General features: G+C 32.6%; 1 pseudogene; it reads left to right on the forward strand.

Moving 5' to 3' along the window:
* Positions 1-3,178: 3,178 nt before the first annotated feature.
* LOC111365596 lies at positions 3,179-13,988 on the forward strand (annotated as a pseudogene).
* Positions 13,989-20,792: the final 6,804 nt, after the last annotated feature.

Below are 20,792 nucleotides of genomic sequence, written 5' to 3' on the forward strand. Positions count from 1 at the left end.
TTTTTGTGCCTTTAGTAGGCCTGGTATTTCCAACAATTGCAATGGCTTCTTTATCTCTGCATGTTAAAAAAAAAGATCGTTTAGATCTGATGGGACCCAATCTCATCCTTTTTTTTTCAAAACTTAGACTTGTAGCATAACACAGATATCTGTTTCAAAAAATATGGTCTAACGTGTAATTTCCGTTGAACATAAAGGAAAAAGTTCTTATGCCTGCAGAAAAGGATCTATGGGTAAATGAATTCTAGCCAGTTTCAAATAGATCAGGATCATCGGATGGCTAAAATGTAAAGTAGGTGGATCTATATGTATATCAATATGTATAGTGGGCTCATATAAAGGGTATGTTATTATTTTAGATCTAACCAATTGGATGAATTACTCCTAAAGGTTCACATCAAACTAGTGCTAGTTCACATCAAACTGGTGCTAGTTGATGAGAGTTACTTTGGAAACAAAAAAAAAAGTAAAGTCAAATTCATTTGGGGTATTATCTCAATTCCAATAAAATGTAATCAGATCAAGTATAAGTTGGCGATCAAAAGATATATGGATAGAACTTATAATGGGATCTCAAAAACTAAGTAATTTATGTGGGGCCCTTATCCTTTTTTTAGGTTTATACGGATTCTTATTGGTTGGAACTTCTAGTTATCTTGGCAGAAATTTGATATCTTTTTTCCATCTCAGTAAATCAATTTTTTTCCGTAAGGGATCGTGATGTCTTTCTACAGGATTGGCAGTGGTTATGATCGATTCGATAGAAAGGAAGGGATAGTGTGTATTTTTCGTTGGGGATTTCTTTGAAAAAATCGTCACATATTCCTCTGATTCCTTATAAAAGATATTTAGTCCGTTAGAATAGAAGTTAAAGAGGGTATTTATGCTCGTCGTGTCCTTTATATAGATACCAGAGACTAGGGGGCCATTCCCTTGACCTGTACTGATGAGAATTTGACTCCACGAGAAATTGAACAAAAAGCCACCGAGTTGGCCTATTTCTTGTGCGTACCAATTGAAGACCTTTGAGAAATGTAAATATGGACTGAAGATTGAATGCTTTCTCAACAGGAGGGGAAAATGCAAGAATCCTCTTCTTTTTTCTATAACATAACTTAATTGAAGTTTTGTTAGAATGTTAAGTCGAGCTAAAGCCGACATATATGGAACAACCATAAAAGAAAACTCTTTTTGTGGCGTATACAAATCCACGCAACTCAATTCAACAACAAGTATAAAAAATTGAACTAATAGATTCAATTCATCTCATATATCAAACGATTTCGAAAGAATGAAATTTCTATTTTTTTAAGTTCAATATTTTTTGGAATTGATACTTTAGATGCAGATAAATCGTATCTTGTAATTTTTTTTCTGTCAATGACCTTTTTTTATACTTTCTTTTGTATTCCTTAATAACCAACAATTGGTTTTCTTCATAATGATAATCGGACAATTTCTGTCTTGTTTTGCTACTCATTTTTTTTATCATCACAATATCTTTCTCTCAGTTATTCTATTCCTGGCTATGGATAATCCGTGGATTTTTTTCGAAATATTGGATATTTTGATAGAAAAGGAATTCTTTCGTCTCAAAATCTCAATAATATTCATTCCTTAAAGTGCTTCTTTTGTTCATTCGGCGACACTTTTTTCGAATTTGACCAATTGAGATATCTGAAAACAATATTTTTTTATTATTTCTTCATTCAAATTAGAAGCGGCGTCTTAGTCTATTTCTGTATTCTTTCTAGATTCAAACAAAATCACAAATAAAATAGATTCATAGGTTTGATAGCTTTTATAGAACTCATTGGTGAAAGAAATATTCTATAGATCACATAGAGCCAACGAATGAGGTGGGTTGATTAACAATTCACAAATGAAAAAATGGCAAAAATAAAGCATTCACTCTTCTTTTTTATTTTGCATCTATAGTATTTTTTCCCTAGTAGATTTCTCTCTCAGTTACGAAAAGTATAGAATCTTAGGCTACTAATTGGTGGAATACTGGGCAATCTGAATTTTTTTTGAATGATATTCAAGAAAAGAGTATTCTAGAAAAGTTCATAGAATTAGAGGAAATCCTCTTCTTGGACAAAATGATCAGGAATACTCAGAGACACATTTACAAAAGCTTGGTATAAGAATCCACAAAGAAACGATCCAATTAATCAAGATACATAATGAGGATCGTATCTATACGATTTTGTACTTCTCGAGAAATATAATCTATTTTGTTATTCTACGTGATTATTCTATTTTTGGTAATAAAGAACTTGTTATTCTTAACTCTTGGGCTCAAGAATTCCTACATAACTTAAGCGACACAGTAAAAACCTTTTCAATTCTTTTATTAACGGATTTATGTATCGGATTCCATTTACCCCACGGTTGGGAACTAATGATTAGCTCTGTCTACAAAGATGTTGGATTTGTTCATAATGATCAAATTATATCTGGTCTTGTTTCCACTGTTCCAGTCATTCTCGATACTATTTTAAAATATTGGATTTTCCGTTATTTAAATCGTTTATCTCCATCACTTGTAATTATCTATCATTCAATGAATGACTAATAAATGATCCACCGATATTAATCTAATCCAATTAGAATGAATGTTAGTTCTACATAAACATTAAAAATTGTACTTACTCTTTAGATTTCTAACCATCCAGGAAATTCATCCTATATTATTCCAGTAAAATGATTCCAGCAAATAACATAATCATGGATAGGGAACTATACTAGCAGCCTACTCAATTTATTGTAGAAATTTTTGGATCAATTATTAGACCATGCAAACTAGAAATAAATTTTCTTGGATAAAGGAACAGATTACTCGATCTATTTCCATATCGCTCATGATATATATCATGACTCGGACATCCATTTGAAGTGCATATCCCATTTTTGAACAATAGGGTTATGAAAATTTAGAGAAGCGATTGTGCATATTGTTTGTGCCAATTTCCATTTAGCTAATAAGCCCGTGGATATTGAGGTTCCATAAATGGTACTTCGTGATATTGTATTTGAAGCAGTTGTTTGAATTCCTTATGATAAGCAACTGAAACAAGTTCTTGCTAATGGTAAGAAATGAGGTTTGAATGTAGGGGTTGTTCTTATTTTATCGGAAGGGTTTGAATTAGCCCCTACCGATCATATTTCTCCCAAGATGAAAGAAAAGATAGGCAATTTGTCCTTTCAGATTTATCACCCCAATAAAAAAAATCTTGTAATAGTGCCAGTGCCTGGTCAGAAATATAGTGAAATCACCTTCCCTATTCTTTCCCCTGATCCTGCTACTAAGAAAGATGTGCACTTCTTAAAATATCTTATTGACGTAGGTGAGAATAGGAAAAGGGGTCAGATTTATCTCGACAGAAGCAAAAGTAACAATACAGTTTATAATACTACAGCAGCGGGTATAGTAAGCAAAATCGTACGAACAAAAAATGAGGGATATAAAATATTCATAACATATCCACTGAATGGACGCCAAGTTGTTGATATTGTCCCTCCAGGACCAGAACTTCTTGTTTCAAAGGGTGAATCTATCCAATTTGATCAACCATTAACAAGTAATCCTAATGTGGGTGGATTTGGTCAAGGAGATGTAGAAATAGTACTTCAAGATCCTTTACGTGTCGAAGGCCTTTTGTTCTTCTTGGCATTTGTTATTTTGGTACAAATCTTTTTGGTTCTTAAAAAGAAACAGTTTGAGAAGGTTCAATTGGCCGAAATGAATTTCTAGACTTGTGGATTTATTGACATCCAGTTCGTAAAAAGAACCAAATTCTTGTTGTCGATTATGATTTTGTATGATAAAAAAATGAAATTATGAAAAACCTTTTTCATGTTTATACTCTTTTTCCTACATAATTCCTTGTACGGCATTTCGAGTTGTAATAGGTAGATTTATTTTGAAGAAGACTATTTATTTGACTTTACCCATTCTTTCTTTGTTTTTTAGCACAATTGAAGTGGTGCACCTATGTTACTATTGCCAGATTTCAAAGTCATAAAAGAGGACTAGATATTAGCATAAGTAAGCAGGGTGCAAATAATTCTATGAGGGATGATTCATCTTCCTAGTCTTCGACACAAGAAAGGGGTGTAGAAAATTCATTTTCTTATGTCGAAAGACTAATGATTTTTTATCCTGTCCGTAAAAAATTCCTAATCTTGGTTTCAATTTTTCGAGATGTATCAGAACTTTTTCAATTTATTTCGTATAATAATATAAAATAATATAATAAGTAGTGGACAAACAAAAAAAACAAAAAAAAGAGGGAATTTTATTGATTAAATACAATGAACTTTTAAAAAATTTAAATTTGGCTGAGATACTCAAATAAATAGAGTGATAGAAAGTATTTGTATGATATTTAGATCTAGTCGACCAAAATATATATCATCTAGGAAGTTGAGTGATTCCCCCTTTCTTCTAAGTTGGAAAGTACCCATAGATACTGTCAAGTAACAGGCGTTCTGAATCAATCAATGAAGTTCATTTTTCAAAAGCATCATTAGAAAGAGTTTTTTGAAACAGCAGAAAAAGAAATCTACTTTATCATTTAGATGAAAAAAAGACTCTGATTCTTAAGAACCCAACGAGCCTTTTCCCCTCGAATCAGACAAACAAAGAAGGGAATCCCATTGAGTTCTTACACTTTCATGTCTACAACTCAATTGATCCGATTACTACAGGGATGAACCCAATCCAGAATATGAGCCATAAAAAAAATACCTATTAAACTAATCATAAGAATACTAGTTACAGTACCTATTATCTAAAGAGCAATCTTCCAGTAGCGTCGACCATTTACTCTACTTCCCTCCAATTTCATCAAGTGGTCATGCTACAAACATAAACAGTCATGGATAATTATGAGATGAAATACTTCTGAATGGGCTAAGAGAATGCCTAGAATTCTTATTTATTTTCTTTCATTTTCCCAATTGAAGAAATAATTGGAAATTAAAACTGCAAGTACAAAAATGAGTAATAATCCCTAGTAGAGACTGGTATGATTCAATTCAACATTTAGTTCATTCGGGTTTGATTATGTTATAACTCTATAATTCGGATTAGGTTTATTGTTGGATGAATTGCATTATTGATATTGACCCCAAAAAAAAAGACGGTAGGCACAGCTAGGCCGTGAACAGCCAACCATCATACTGTAAATATTTGATAGGTTCGATCTATAGTCATTAGATTAGGGCCTCGTAAAATGATCTGCTAAATTCATCGAGCTGTTCGAAGGATCAAAATGGCCAGTTATTAATGGAATTCCTTTTCGGCTCTCTGTAAAATATTCATTTGGCCGAGGGCTTCCAAATATATCGTAAGCTAAATCCGTATTGACGCATAACCAACCCGCAATGAATAGGGAAGGTATAGTAATGCTATGAATGACCCAATATCGAATACTGGTAATAATATCAGTAAAAGAACGTTCTCCTATGCTTCCAGACATGCTCAGCTCCACATATTCTTGTACATTCTAAGGGGATCGATTCCGTAAAAGATGAGATAAGTAAAAGGCAATCATTGAAATTTCATCCTCGTAGGATTGTCAATATTGTACCAAGGGCGTCTTTAGAGCATACCAAATTAGTATAACTATCCTTCTTCTGACACAGCAACACAATTTAAATCAGTATCGAATCGAAAGGAAGTGATAAATAATTTATTTCTTCCTTTCCTTTACCCGTTGATGTAAAATGATGCTCTATATTAATAGAAAATTCTTACAATGAAAGAGATTATCATATTCCCACAATTTAAGTAGATCTTCGAAATCTAGAAATTTCCTTTTCATAGTCGTAGAAGCATTTTTTTTTCTTGGAATCCTTTTTTTAATTGGTTAATCGTCCAGTAACAAATAAGAGTAGTAGAGCGTATTCGATGAAAGAAAGCGAAGAAAGAATAAATTAATTGGAATCCATAGTTGTGATGCATTATTGTATTAGATCGAGATACAAATCTTGATCTAGCTACAAGGATGAGGCTTTATTTAAAAATATGGAAAGCCAGATTGTAAAAACTAAAAACAATAATAGAAATTACTAGTTTTAGAATCTAATTGGACAAAAAAAAAAGATTTTTTTCGAGTGATCCATGTGATACCTTTTTTCTTCACATTCATTCAAGCTATTATGTGAATAAACCTATTACTGAATTTAATGAATTAAACTTAATTAAGGTCAAAAAAAGTTTTATTAGGTCACTGTTCACTCTAAAATAGAAAATGAATTCAATACAATTCAAAAATCGAAGAAATGATCAAAACAAAATGATTTTTGAATTGTATTCTAGAAAAAATTTATTCACAAATAAAAATTCAAAAAGGGTTTCATTTTTTGAGTGAAGTTACACAATCTAGTTCGTATTATTAGTTTATACTCAATGAATCGGTTGATAGGAGTTGCAAGATGGATAAATGTTACAAATGATGAATGAATTCCGTTTTATATGCGCCTATCACTTTATCTTTGTTTGTGCCATATATAATGATAGATGAATCAAATCTTTCAATTGAACTTATTCTTTCAATTGGTATTTTTGTGTATCCTCCTATTTTACAAAAATAGGAATTTAGTAAATGCTTTCAAAGCATATGTATAAAAATAACATATTTCATTTAGCTCCTTCATGTTTACTATAACTAGTTATTTCAATTTCTTACTAGCGACTTTAACTATAACTTCAGCTCTATTTATTGGTCAGAGCTAAATATGACTTATTTGAAATTTCTATTTAAAAGAAATAATTCCTAAAAGAAATATTTCTATGAGATTCAGTGTATTCTATAGTTACTTACTGCATCAATTCTTGGTCGTTGATATTCATGTCAATTCGGATTAATATTTAGGTATAGCTATTACCTCTTTTTTTTCTCCTTTTCGAAAAATTGAAATGATTGAAGTTTTTCTATTTGGAATCGTGTTAGGTCTAATTCCTATTACTTTGGCTAGATTATTCGTAACTGCATATTTACAATACAGGCATGGTGATCAGTTGGACCTTTTATTAATTAACATTTCTTTTTTTGATTGACCTCCGCCTTTCTTTAATCCATGGGAGGTCTAATTCTGATTGGTGTGCAAGTGAATGAATCTATTTCATTCTAATTTGACCTACGAATAAAAAATTACGCTCTGTAAGATTTGGACCTACGACATTGGGTTTTGGAGACCCACGTTCTACCGAACTGAACTAAGAGCGCTTTCTTATCAGAATAAGATAAGACTATAAAGAAAAAGATTATTTTTGTAACCCTAATCCATTTTCATTTTGTCTGCATATACTATATAGCTTCAAAAAATGAAAGATTCTACCCAATTTGAATGGATCTCAGTTGATTCCTTGTTACTGCTCAAAGAAGCAGTAATAGGTAGGGATGACAGGATTTGAACCCATGATATTTTGTACCCAAAACAAATGCACTACCAAGCTACGCCACATCCCTTCAATTGTTCTACAATGTCATTGTAGAGAATCCCTGTCTTGTTTTCCACATCCTTAGTCCCGTTTCGTATTTTTGGTTTCATTAAACATATAATAATAAGAAAAGTAAAAAACTTATTATAAATTTTCGAAATATAGAACCCATTGTGAAAAAAATGAGTATTTTTCAGAAATACACGCTACGAGGGGATTTTTTTTTTTAAGAAAAATAAAATCTTATGGATCATTGTACATTTCAATTTGAATGAGGGATTTCTTGTACAACTAAAAGTGGTCCTTAACTACATATCTATCTGATCATATATACTTTATCTTTATGTGTTACAATAAATAAAAGAAGGAGGATTTTCAATGTAAGATCTAAAAACATATCTCTTCGTTGCACCAGTACTAAGTACGCTATGGTTCGGGGCTTTAGCAAGTCTATTGATAGAGACTAATCATTTTTTCCCGGATGCATTGACATTTCCATTTTTTTTCATTCTAATTATTGACATGGGAAGGAATGAAGAAGATTAGAGATACAATCAAATTTCTTTGACTAATTCCCCTTTTTTGTCTTTTTTCCCTTTTTAGAATAAGGGAGGAAAGAGAAAGACTAAAAGTAGATCCAACATCTGCGAGATTTAGGTTCAAGTTTGAATTAAATGAATAATGAATATTAATAATAAAGGAATGGGGGTAGAGTAGAAAATGCAGATCTAGGGCAAGAATACAAGAACACTATCTTTAACTGAAATATCGTACTTCAATTGTAAATATAGTTCAGTAATTCGTTGTCTTACTTATTATTTACTATGGCTTTGATTTATTATTAATTTTAGAATTGGATTTCAAGTTAGTAACTTCTATTTTTTCCTTCCTTTTCTTCATTTCGAATCAAAAATAAAAGAATTGAGTAAATAAAAAATTCAAAGGAGATTCATGGCTAAGGGGAAAGTTACGCAAGTAACGATGATTTTGGAATGTACCAGTTGTGTCCAAAATGGTGTTAAGAAGGTATCAAGGGGTATTTCCAGATATATTACTCAAAAAAATTGGTACAATACGCCTAATCGATTAGAACTGAGAAAATTCTATCCCTATTGTTGCAAACATATGATTCATGGGGAAATAAAGAGATGGATTGAGCGGGGTATATCTTAATCTTTCAAAGAATGGTCAAAAATGACATTATATATAACATATTTAAATAGAAAAAAATCCTATTTAGGGTTAAAATGAATTACAATTAAGAAAGAAAAATAGGATTTTAGGACAAGAAATAAACTAAACAAAACAAAAAAAAACACAAAAAAAACCATTGATATATCCAAGCCACCTTTTCTTAAATCCAAGCGATCTTTTCGTAGGCGTTTCCCCCCAATTCAATAAAGGATTGAATTGATTATAGAAACATGAGTTCAATTAGTAGATTTATTAGTGAACAAGGAAAATATATTATCTAGACGAGTGAATAGATTGACCTTGAAACAACAACGATTAATTACTATTGCTATAAAACAAGCTTGTATTTTATCTTTGTTACCTTTTTCTCAATAATGAGAAGCGATTTGAAAGAATTGAGTCGATCGCTAAAACTACTAGTCTTAGACCCAGAAATATATAGGCTTATTCTTTGTTCATTTGAATTAGAATTCCAATCAGAACTCAAACACAGGTTGTTGTTTTGTTCGACAAATCAGAGAATCCAGATTTTATTATCGTGTCATAAGAAAAAAAACGAATTGGAAAAGAAAAAATATTTTTTTATTAAATGTGTTCATTCATTTTGACTACTTTAGCATACTTTCTCATTGTAATTTCCACTCTACCTTCCTGGAGTTCATTCTCTGGGGAACTCCGTTTAAATTATTTCGGTGGATTTCCAATCTACTCTTTTTATGATCTCGTTGGAAATCATATAAAGACAATTCCTATTTGATATAGCTATTTGTGCAAGTATTTTACGATTAAGAAGCAACTGTCTCTTGTATAGATCATGTATTAATTTACTATAACTATAAGATACTCCCCTTTCATGAATTACTACGTTTATTCGAGTGATCCACAGACGACGAAAATTTCTCTTTTGCTTATCCCTATCCTGATGAGCTGAAACCAAATCTCTTATTTTCTATTGAGTAATAGTTCGTGCTGTGTTAGTGCGAGGCTAGCAGAAAATCAAAGTTTATCAGAAGCCTAGTCTAAAATTCTGAAAAATTAGCTTTTTATGATTATATCGACAATAATCAGGCAAAAGGAGGATTATTCAGGGCAGGTTCAATGGATAACGAAGATGGAATAGCGGTTGGACGGTTAGGACACCCTATCTTTAGAGATAAAGAAGGGCGTGAACTTTTTGTACGTCGTATGCCTACTTTTTAAAAAAAATTTCCAATCGTTTGGTAGACAACGACGGAATTGTTAGAGCTGATGTTCCTTTTAGAAGGGCAAAATCAAAATATAGTGTTCAACAAGTAGGTGTAACTGCTGTGTTCTACGGTGGTGAACTCAATGGAGTCAGTTATAGTAATCCTACTACTGTGAAAAAATATGCTAGACGCGCTCAATTGGGTGAAATTTTTAATTAGATCGTGCTACTTTGAAATTCGATGGTGTTTTTCGTAGCAGTCCAAAGGGTTGGTTTACTTTTGGGCATGCTTCGTTTGCTTTGCTCTTCTTCTTCGGGCACATTTTGGCATGGTGCTAAAACCTTGTTCAGAGATGTCTTTGCCAGTACTGACATAGATTTGGATGCACAAATAGAGTTTAGAGCATTCCAAAAACTTGGGGATCCAATGAGAAGAAGACAGGTAGTCTGATACAAGACTGCTTTGGTATCTTTTGCCTCTATTTTCTTTTTTTTGGAGGTAATTTTACATAGAGTACCTGAGGGGATTTGAATAACTGCTTTTTTTACTCTTACTCTTTCTTTGTCCAAGAGATGATTCCCAAAGAAACAAAAAACAAAAAGGTATGGAAGCTATAATTGTAAACCACTATCGAATATATGGAACCATTGGTTTATACATTCCTCTTAGTCTCGACTCTAGGGATAATTTTTTTCAATCTTTTTTTCGAGAGCCACCTAAAGTTCCAACTAAAAAGATGAAATGGTTTTGCATTATCTCAATTAAAGTAATGAGCCTCCCCATATTAGGAGGCTCATTACTTCAACTAGTCCCCATGATCCTCGAATGGATCTCTTAGTTATTGAGAAGGTCGTCCAAAAGCGGCATATAAGGTACACCCAGTAAAACTGACAAGTAAACCAAATATAAAGATGGCAACTAGGGGTTGCTATTTCCATTATGATTATATTATTTCAAGATCCTAATGGATATATGATAAGATCGTTTATTTACAACGAAATGGTATACAAAATCAATAGATCTCAATGAATACAATAGGATTTATGGCTACACAAACTATTGAGAACAATTCTAGATCTGGTCTAAGATGAACTACTATAGGGAGTTTATTAAAACCATTGAATTTAGAATATGGTAAAGTAGCTCCCGGGTGGGGAACGACTCCTTTGATGGGTGTTGCAATGGCTCTATTTGCAGTATTTCTATCTATTATTTTGGAGATTTATAATTCTTCCATTTTATTGGATGGAAATTCAATGAATTAAATCTATAAGAACCACAAAGTCCTGTCTTTTGAATAAAAAAATGAATCAGTTAAAGCTCGGATTTCTAGCCTATTCTATTTTGGCAGTTCAATTGTAGAATTTGTTTTCCTTTTGTATTTTCAGAATACGAGTGTGTGACTTGTTATAATTGATCCTAGTGATAGTACAGAGAATGGGTCTGTTACCTTGATAGAGATGTTTCTACTTCGTCAGATATTTATTCTAGTATCTGGAACACGGAATATATGAATTAGATTAAGAAATATTTGAACTATGATTCATACTTCAACCTCATGTCTGGACTCCAAAAAAAAAATCAAAGAATTAGAATAAAAAAAAAAAAGTTTTTTTTTTTTAGTCTATCTATTGATGGAATAAGTGATGATCCAATGGTGGTTCTAGTATGAATTTGGCTTAGTTGAATCATCGTGGTTCTAGTATGAATTTGAGGTTTAATCGATTTATAGGGTCTTAACAAGATAATTCCTATCAATTCAATAATAAAGAAAACAAAAAAAGGAACATTAGATACAAAAACAAATTAAACAAATAGTTAAAGAGATAATTCAAGAGGCCTGTAAGGATCAACATAAAGACGACTAAGCCAACTTGATATTTTGGTATTATTGCCACAAAGAAGAGCTTTCGGATTATTTTTTTATTATTTCATACATTCAGATAAGATTGAATCAGAGATTAAGAAGTTTCAAACTTTCTATTACATAGCCGTTGCAACTAGTATTTGGGTATTTTTGCTTGAGCTGTACGAGATGAAAGTCTCATATACGGTTCTGAGAGGGGAATTTTCACCTATCTAAATAAAAGTCTATGATTGGTTCAGATAACATCTCGTGATTCAGGCGATTGCTAATGATATTACTAGTAAATACGTTGCTCCTCATATGAATAAATTTTATTGTTTAGGGAGAATTAAGCTTACTTGTTTTTTAGTACAAGTGGCTACGGGGTTTGCTATGACTTTTTACTATCACTCGACCATTACAGAGGCTTTTTCCTCTGTTCAATACATAATGACGGAAGCTAACTTTGGTTGGTTAATCCGATCAGTTCATCGATAGTCTGTAAGTATGATGGTCCTAATGATGATCCTGCATGTTTTTCGTGTGTATCTCATGGGTGGATTTAAAAAACCTCGCGAATTAACTTAGGTTACAGGTGTGGTTCTAGGGGTATTGACCACATCTTTTGGCATAACTAGTTATTCCTTAGCTCGGGACCAAATTGGTTATTGGGCTGTGAAAATTGTAACAGGTATACCTGAACCTATTCCTGTAATAGGATTGCCTTTTGTAGAATTATTGCGTGGAAGTGCTGGTGTGGGACAATCCACTTTGACTCATTTTTATAGTTTACAGACTTTTGTATTGCCACTTCTTACTGCTACATTTATGTTAATGCACTTTCCAATGATAAGTAAACAAGGTATTTCTGGTCCTTCATAGAGAAGATATATAACAGATATTTGTAATCAATCATTTATCACTTGGAGGAGGAATAATAGTATTTCATTGCTACAAGTATGGATTATTGAAAACAATAATCCATGTATTTGGAATATTTCCCTTCAACAAATCATGTCAAATACATGTAGAGTTAAAGGGAATTCTACGAAGAGAAAATGGATTATGGGAGTGCGTGACTTGAACTATTGAATGGTCTGTGTAGATATATGTCTGCCACATTGGAATTCACAACCAAATGTGTCTTTGTTCCAGCCACCGCGTAAGCCCTATACAGAAGATAGGCTGGTTCACTTGAAGAGATTCTTTTCTATGATCAAACCGAATCACGTTGTACATGAGTAGGCTCCGTAAGATCCAGTATAATTATACTAAGTGAAATAGATAAACTAAAACAAAATCTTTATCTATTTCACTTACTTAATACTTAAAATTGAATAGTATGGAAATGCATTTATTTCCTCTGCATTGATATGATTGATAATACTATCGGAGTGAAACAAGGGATTTAAAGAAAAGCATAGGCTAGACTAGATTAGTAACAAGTAAAGCTTTTGTGTGTGTATCTCCAAATATTTTGGAGATAAATACCAATCATAAGGTCTGAGATGACCCAGAAAGCATTGGATCACATCATGATCAACTTTGTAAGCCAACTTGGTATTGAGTATTTACTTAGAACTGAATTTTTTGAAATGGGTAGTTGCAATTTCGGAAAAAGAGTCAAATTTTTCTTATATTGAATCATTCATATGTGTATATAGGCAACAAATAGATTTTTTATGGATTCAATTGGTTCTTTCGAATCTTGCTCGAGCTGGATGATAAAAAATTATCATGTCCAGTTCATTTGGGGGATAGATCTATAAGAATTCATCTATCCCAATAACAATAAAAAAAAAAAAAAAAAAAAACCTGATTTGAATGATCTTGTATTAAGAGCTAAATTGGCTAAAGGTATGGCTCATAATTATTATGGAGAACCCACATGGCCTAGTGATCTTTTAAAAAAATTTCCAGTAGTAATTCTAGGTACTATTGCATGTAATGTAGGCTTAGCGGTTCTACAACGATCGATGATTGGTGAATCGGCAGATCCGTTTGCAACCCCTTTGGAAATATTACCTGAATGGTATTTCTTTCCCGTATTTCTAATACTTTGTACACTGCCCAATAAATTATTGGGTGTTCTTTTAATGGTTTAAGTACTCGTGGGATTATTAACAGTACCCTTTTTAGAGAATGTTAACAAATTCCAAAACCCATTTTGTCATCTAGTAGCGACAATAGTCTTTTTTATTAGTACTGCAGCCGCTCTTTGGTTGGGTATTGGTGCAACATTACCTATTGATAAATCCCTAACTTTAGGTCTTTTTTAATTTGATTCAATTGTGAAATAACACGACGTGTGTATGTAGGGAATAGTCAATTGAAAGCGAATTCTCCCTAGATACATCTATTCAATTCTGAATTTCTTTCAAATATATGAATTATGCTAAAAATTCAAAACCTATTTTCATCTTAATGAAAAAAAAGATGAAAAAAATCCAATAGATTTAAAATTTCCTTTTTGGTAAATCAATTGAGAAATGATTTTCAAGAATGACCAATACTTGTTTTATATCTTCTAGGCACAAATGTTCAATTTTCATGAGATCTTTCGGATTGTTATTCAAAAGGTCCAATAATGTGTGTGTATGTGTATATATAAAAGAGGTGATAAAGGAACCGTGTATTGATTGTCCTCTAAAGGTAAGTTTTCTTCCTCCTTATGTAAAAAGGGAATAAATAAATCAATCAAATTTTGGCAGGCTTCATGAAGTGCTTCTTTCGGAGTTAAACTCCCATTTGTCCATACTTCAAGAAAGAGTATCTCTTGTTTTTCATTCCCATTCCCATAAGAATGAATACTATGATTCGCATTTTGAACAGGCTTGAATATAGCATCTATAAGATAACTTCCATCTTGAAAGTTATGTGGTGTTTTGATAAGATATCTGTGATTTCTCTTGATTTGTAATCCGATACACAAATCAATTGGTTCTGTCAAGCTTGCTATATGTTGGGTATTATCAACAATTTCTACATAAGGTGGTAAGATGATATTTTGAGCAGTTACATATCCTGGACCTCTGACACAAATAGATGCGTCACAAGTTCCATATAGATTACTTCTCAATACAATTTCTTTTAAATTCATTAAAATTTCATGGACCAATTCTTGAATACTCGCTATTGTAGAACATTCATGTGGGACGTTCTCATATTTTACATGTGTGATACATGTTCCTTCTATTCCTCGGAGTAAAGCTCTTTACATCACAATGCCTATTGTGTCGGCTTGACCTTTCATAAGTGGAGACAAAATAAAGTGTCCATAATAAAGATGCTTACTGTCTTCTTTTAATTCAACACACTTCCACTATAGTTTCCTCTCGAACCATAGTAATATTATTTAATTTGACTGAATCATTTATTTCCCTCGCTTCTCTTGAAATTTCTTCAATGTTTATTTCTACGTACGTCTTTTTTTTTAGGGTCTGCAACCATTATCTGGCATAGGGGTTACATCCCATATGAAAGTTAATAGTATACCACTTCTACGAATAGATTGTAATGCCGAGACTGGGACCTTTTATCATGACTTCTACTGGTTGCATACCTTGATCTACTACTGCACGAATAGTATTTGTTGCTGCAGTTTGACCGACAAAGGGTGTCCCTCTTCTTGTACCCTTCAATCCACAAGTACCCGCTGAGGACCAAGAAACCACCGACCTCGTACATCTATAACCATGAAAATGGTATCAATGAAACTTGCTTGAACATGAATAACCCCCTTTGGTATTCTACGTGCACTCTTACATGAACCAATGCGTCCATTTCTACGTGAACCAATTCTCGGTATAGCTTTTGCAATATTTTATCATCTCATAAATATGAGTCAAAGATATATGGATATATCCATTTCATGTCAAAACAGATTACTTATTTTTACACCCAGTCCTTTAGTGAGTCTACTTCTTGGAAGAAAATAAGTTTCTTGCAATTTTTCGTCTCGTATCAGATTGAATAAAAACTACCTAATCCTTCCAATCCTTGTTGCGGAGTTGATAAATTATACGTCCTATGGTTGAATCATAATGACTTACTTCAATTTTGACTCTATCTCATTGCAGTATCTGTATAAAACTACGTCGGATCTTTCTTGAAACATAACCTAGGATCAGATCTTCATTATCTAACCGAACCTGGAACATACCATTGGGAAACGATTCAGTAATTAAACCTTCATGAATCCATATTTGTTCTTTCATTCCAAGTAAAGCCTCCTTGAAGTATCAACTAATGGAAGAGGAATGATAAAAGATAACTCATCCCTTTTCTTTTTTTTAGAAATAGGAAGAAGTTTTGGAACCAATTTGGATATTAAAAGGATTACCATATATAACACAAAATTTCTCCGCTGATTCCTTCGAGTCGAGCCTCTCGATCTGTCACTGTACCTCGAGAAGTAGAAAGAATTACAATCCCCATCCCACCTAAAATTCTAGGAATTCTTTGAGAGTTAGAATAGATTCGTAGACCAAGACGTTGGATTTGTTTTAAATTTAAAAAATTTCTGTAGTCTTTTCCTATTCCTTCTATGCCGCAGGTTTAAAACCAAAAAAGATTTGTTTTTTTCTCGATTTTTCTAACGTTTTCAATAAAACCTTCTCATAAAAGTATTTTCACAATATTTTCGTTAATATTAGTAGATGCGATGCGAACCACTCTTTTTCTATCCATATCAGCATTTCAAATAGAGGTTATTATCTCAGCGATAGTGTCCCTACCCATCGTGAACTAAAATTATGGGTGCCCCAAAGTTGGATATAATCAACACGTTCTTTTTTTTTTTTTTTTACTTAATTTGTTTGATGAATATGAATTATTAAAGGTATATACGTGAGACACAATCTACTAATTAATCTAGTTCTTAATATATTTCTTTCAAATACCCACTATAAACATATCAGTGTGATCTCATTTTATAATACCTCGGGAGCTAATGAAACTATTTTAGTAAAATTTAATTGTCTCAATTCCTGCGGGATCGCACCAAAAATTCTAGTTCCTTTTGGATTTCATTCTTGATCAATCACAACTGCAGCATTGTCATCATATCATATTATCATACAACTGTCACGTTTAAGTTCTTTACAGGTATGAACAACTACAGCTCTAACAACTTTTGATTTTTCTAGGGGCATATTTGGTACTGTTTATTTGATCACAGGAACAATAACTTCACCAATATGAGCATATCGACGATTGTTAGCTCCTATGATTCGAATACACATCAATTATCGAGCCCGGCTGTTATCTGCTACATTTAAATGGGTCTGAGGTTGAATCATATCAATTTTTTAGTCTATTCTTCCAATGCAAAGGATGAAGAAAAAAAGGAACATTTTTTGTCCAAAAAAAGATTCTTTCATCCACAAGATTCATTTCTGTTGGTTTTACATTTTTATCCTGAAATAATGAATTGAGTTCGTATAGGCATTTTGGATGCTACTATTGAAATAGCCCTTCTAGCTATATTTTCAATTACTCCACCCATTTCGTATAGTATTCGACCTAGTTTAACAATAGCTACCCAATATTTAGGGGATCCCTTTCCCGAACCCATACGTGTTTCAGCGAGCTTACTGTAATCGATTTGTCTGGAAATATACGGACCCATATTTTTCCACCACGGCGTACATTTCTATCATTGCTTGTCAACCTGCTTCGATTTGTCTAGATGTGATCCAAGTAGGTTCAAGTGCTTGAAGAGCATATTTACCGAAACAAATATGATTACCTCGATAAGATATTCCTTCATTCTTCCTCTATGTTGTTTACGGAATCCAGTTCTTTTGGGGTTATAGTTGATAGTTGTTTCACAATTCCATCTCTACTACAGAACCGGATGTGAGAGTTTCTTCTCATCCAGCTCCTCACAAATAAAAGGATTAAAAGCATTTAATTGAAATGATTAACATTTTTTGTAAGTTTCTTCTCATCCAAGTTTAGCAACTAAAAAAAAAAAAGTTTTTGCAGGCGAATATTTTCTCTTTCAATCTCTATTTCATTTGTAGTTCTCATTTGTGACTTCTCTCAATAGATGAATTAATCTTCGATTCATTTCGCCACCCCGACTAGTGAATCATTAAGATTTATTTTTTCAATAAAATCTTTTACATGCACAAGTTCCATCGTTCTCATCGCTTCGTGCTTAATGATTAGGTCCGAATTCTACAATGGAGCTCATAATCCAATTTGTTCCTGAGTCAATCTTCTTAGTCTTTATTGGCTTCAAGCTCTATATTTTTTTCTTGATTCATTTAATATTTAATTATGGATGAATCTATTAGTATTGATGCTTTATTACATTGTCTTTTATGAGATGACTCGTAGATCTTACATATTGGAATCCTACATCATTGATATTCTTTCTCTCTCTTTCTCTCATCCTTCCATTTATCCACACCTTTACTTCTTTCATTTTGTTTTACAACTTCTAATTAAAGTTTATACAAAAAAAGTTTTTACTTGCTACAAAGATATGACTGATTTATCATATCTTGATTGGTTCTTTATAACCAGATAATATGAAGTGATGAGTTGGTTATTAGTTCATACTATGGGGCTGGTCCTTTTTTAATCCTAACCCTAAAAAACCAACGAGTCACACACTAAGCATAGAAATTATATCAAATGGTCAATTGAATTTTTATTCAACCCTATAGAATTAAGAATTAGAATTTCTCATTTTCATTAACCAAAAAAAGAATGAATGAGTTTCCATTTTTTTTCTATCAATGGATAGAAGGGAAAGACAAGTAAATGTTTCTTATTCTTCGTCTATAAATATCCAAATTTTGATACCCAAGACCCCATAGATAGTTCAAACTGTATAAGAACAATAATCAATTTTAGCTCGAATAGTTTGTAGGGGAACCAAACTGTATAAGAACAATAATCAATTTTAGCTCGAATAGTTTGTAGGGGAACCCTACCTTCTCTGATCCATTCGACACGTGCAATTTCTTTTCCATCGATACGTTGTGCAATTTGTACTTGAATTCCTTTTGTATCTGCTTGTTCAGTTAATTCAATAGCTTTTTTCATTGCTTTTCAAAATGAAACTATAATCTTTAATTGTTCGGCTATAAATTCTGCAAGAATATTAGGGTTTCCATAAGGTTTTGCAATTCTTGTTATAGCAACGTTAAGTTTTTGGTTCACATAATTAAATTCTTTTTCTAGATTACTCTATAATTCTTGGATCAGGATATTTTCTATTAATAACTTTGGGAATCCCATAAAGATTATGACCTGGATCAAATCAATTCTTTTTTAAATTTCTAAACGTACAATTCCCTCGACGGCGGAGGATATTCTCATATTCTTTTGTATATAATTTTTTATAAAATCTCTTATTTTTTGATCCCTCAGAATAATTTTTTGGTTGTTCAAACCAAAGGAAATGACAACCTTGGGTTGTACAAAGTTTGAAACCAAGTGGATTTATGTTTTGTCCCATACTCTCCCAATACTATACATATCATGATATACCATAGTTGTATACTTATTTTTCCATCAAGGTTTTTTTAATGAATATATCTGTCCATATTCATCATGTTAAGATATATCTTTCACTCCAATAGTTATATGATAGGTAGGTCTTTTTATCAAATAACTACATCCTCGAGCTCAAGGTTTAAATTTCTTCACAGTAGTACCCTCATTAACTTCGGCCTTACTAATGACTAAATTGGCATCATTGGAACCCATATTGTAACTAGCATTTGCTGCTACAGAGTAAACAAATTTAAAAATGGGATAACATGCTCTATAGGGCATGAGTTCTAGTATCATAAGCATTTCCTCATAGGAGCATCCACGAATTTGATCAATTACTCTTCTTGCTTTGTTAGCCGATAGAGATATATGTCGATCGAAAGCATATACTTCTATTTTTTTCTTCTTTTGCATAGGGTTTAAAGTAGGTAAAAATTCTCCTAATTTGTGTCCTACCATCTGATCTGTTATATAAATAGGCAAATGTTCCTTACCATCATGAATAGCAATTGTAGGGCCAATCATTGTGGGTATAATGGTAGATGTCCGGGACCAAGTTTCTATTATTTCTTTTTCTGCTTTTTTATTAAGCTTATCAATTTTTCTTAATAAATGATTGACTACAAAAGGATTTTTTTAGTGAACGTGCCTTAACTTCATCCTTTTTTTTGTAAAGACGAAGAAAGAAATTCTATTTTCTCGCCTATTTACTACGGCGATGAAGAATCAAATTATCACTATATTTATTCATTTTTCTACTTCTGCTTCCAAGTGTAGGACAACCCCAAGGGGTTGTGGGTTTTTTTTTGTTCTACCAATTGGGGCTTTCCCTTCACCACTCCCATGGGGATGGTCTACAGGGTTCATAACTACTCCTCTTACTATAGGACGCTTACCTAGCCAACGCTTAGATCTGGCTCTACCCAAACTTTTCTGGTTCGTCCCAACATTTCCCACTTGTCTGACTATTTCTGAGCAGTTTTCGGATATCAAACGGACCTTTCCAAAAGGTAATTTTAATGTAACCGATTTCTCCTCTTTCGCAATTAGTTTCGCTATAGCACCCGATGCTCTAACTAATTGTTCACCATTTCCAAGTGAGATTTCTATGTTATGTATGGCTGTGCCTAAAGGCATATCGGTTGAAGTAGATTCTTCTTTTTGATCAATCAAAACCCCTTCCCAAACTGTACAAGCTTCTTCCAAAGCATATGGCTTTCTAGATGTAGATGATGATATCTATACAGATGGATCTTTTATATATCTTACAATGAAGTACCACATGGGTGGATATCTATATGATTCCAAATATGCTGAATCACTCATGGTATGATCTTTTACATCCTAGGTCTTCACGTTTCACCATCTGGCTCATGTTCTTCATGTAGCATTCAGATCGAATGACTCTATAAAATTACATCGATACTTCCACATATTATGGGTAACGTAGGAGACATCTCTATTTTTTCCCTAGGGAATCTTTAGAATTCCCACTGCTTAGCTTTCAATTCATCTCTAACCATCCAATGAAATGTGAATAACCCATCCTTCTCTCTTTGAAAGTTTGAAAGAAAGGGCGCTTTCGGTTCTATCGGTGCTT

Source organism: Olea europaea, chromosome 17 (genome assembly GCF_002742605.1).
Source record: "Olea europaea var. sylvestris chromosome 17, O_europaea_v1, whole genome shotgun sequence".
Classification (NCBI taxonomy): Eukaryota; Viridiplantae; Streptophyta; class Magnoliopsida; order Lamiales; family Oleaceae; genus Olea; species Olea europaea.